The sequence below is a fragment of the Sinocyclocheilus grahami genome, unplaced genomic scaffold, assembly GCF_001515645.1.
Source record: "Sinocyclocheilus grahami isolate Dianchi unplaced genomic scaffold, SAMN03320097.WGS_v1.1 scaffold8520.1, whole genome shotgun sequence".
In the NCBI taxonomy this organism is placed as follows: domain Eukaryota; kingdom Metazoa; phylum Chordata; class Actinopteri; order Cypriniformes; family Cyprinidae; genus Sinocyclocheilus; species Sinocyclocheilus grahami.
This window is the reverse complement of record NW_015512092.1, coordinates 1-1,753: the sequence shown is the minus strand read 5'-3', so window position 1 is coordinate 1,753 and position 1,753 is coordinate 1. Positions and strand designations below refer to the sequence as shown.

The 1,753-nt window shown below is 40.0% G+C and overlaps 1 long non-coding RNA gene across 1 annotated transcript; it reads left to right on the top strand.

Annotated features, from left to right (window-relative positions):
- Positions 1 to 217: 217 nt before the first annotated feature.
- Positions 218 to 1,747, top strand: LOC107578044 (uncharacterized). Its single transcript, XR_001608292.1, has 3 exons — positions 218 to 294; positions 983 to 1,140; positions 1,223 to 1,747. It is a non-coding gene; the product is annotated as an uncharacterized lncRNA (long non-coding RNA).
- The last annotated feature ends 6 nt before the right edge of the window (positions 1,748 to 1,753 follow it).

Sequence of the window (1,753 nt, the reverse complement as noted above, 5' to 3'; positions counted from 1 at the left end):
AATATGCCATATTCGTAGTAGAACCACAAAATCTTACTGTCATTAGTTCTCAGATTTTAACTTGAGCTGCGCCATCTGCTTTATGAAATGTTAATGTGAACCATTTCACATACAGACACTTCTCAAATCTGATAAAAAAAAAAAAACATATATATTGAAACCATTATCAACCTGTTATTTGACTGAAGTTAAATGCAGTTTAATTTATAAATGTGATGCTGTCACTTGACCACTAGAAGGCGTCGTATCACCACTACAGATCCCGGGTTTGGCGCCTTTACCAACAAGTTGAAGGTAACATGCTTCAGCTAACAAACCACAGTTACTACAGCTATTGTTAGGAATGTAAAATCATCATAAATTATTACGGGACCTCCTTTAAGCTTTTCAGTATCCAGCATTTGCTAATATCAAGTTATCACAGTTGTACAGTGGCCACCATAAATGTAGGTTACCACAGTACACGTTGTTATCTTTCATATAATATGATGTCTTTGGGCTGTGTGAGCTGTGCGTGTGTTTCTGTGTCAGACTGGTCCACACATCATGTCCTCATCAGTTTGTGTCCTACAGTGATTGGAATCTGGAGTTCATTCTATGAACATTAAATATTTTTCGTCCATTTAGCTGGTTTTGCTTTCTATCAATAGACCAGAGCCTTAGGCCAGATTATACAATTTATGAGGTTTTTTCCTTCAATTTTTGTTTCAGAACTTCAGAAAATTAACCAGCTCATGTCGTTTCAGACATACACTTTTGATTGCATTTTGTCACTTAATCCTAACTATGCATTTTAATCCTTGTGTCACCATATATCATTGAAAGGCTTTTCAACGTATGTGCTGTCTTTCTTGTCTCCAGTTTCCTGCCCTTTTTGTGGACTCTTTCAAAAATCCCCTGCGGCTATCTAGGGCACTTATGTGTCACCTCAAATCCTTGAATTGCGATTTGGTAACTCTTCTCTCATCGCCTTTGATTGCAGTGACAGCACGCCTATGAGCTCACCTGACTATGGTGGGTGTGATCTGCTAAGATGCCACTGCACCTATAAAAACACCTAGACTCCGCCTCCAGCAGCAACACAACCAATCATCTGTCAACACTCCAAATATGGAAAGATCCTAACTCTTTAAAGAGCAGGTGAAGCATAAATAGCCTTTATTTCCTCCCGATGTGAATCTCTCTGTCTGATTTCTGTGCTGTTTCTCTGAATTCATTCCAGCTTAATGAAACAGCAAAGCGACTCACAATCGGGAGACTCCAGCTCAAACTGCTCCAGGACTAACGGCCCAGGAGGGGTTTGGTTAAAGGAAGTGTCTTGCATGGGAACTGAGTCTATGGGGAGGGGTATTACTACAGTATTCTTTAAGCATGTCAGTCATCAAAGCTGCCAGAGAGCAGTGGAGCAGACGATGGCTTCATGCTGCATTAGAGGGGTGTGTCGAAAGTAGCCATGTTGAATAGATCTGAGTGTCAGGGCTCAGATCTATTCATAAAGCAGGTTAGAAATGGAGAAAGAGTCCATATAAAACATACAATGGGAGGAAATCTGCTTTAGAACTGCACTCATGTCATGTGGGGTATCGCAGACAGATGTAGATTGGTTGTGACTGTAGATAAACTGGCTTTGTTTAAACCGCTTCTTCCCTGTATTTAAAGCATTTTAACTTCAGGCTAGTAGAGCAACTAGATGTTCTTATCTTGACCCTAACCCTAGCCTTACAGAATGAAACAGCTTTAAGCCTTTTTTTTT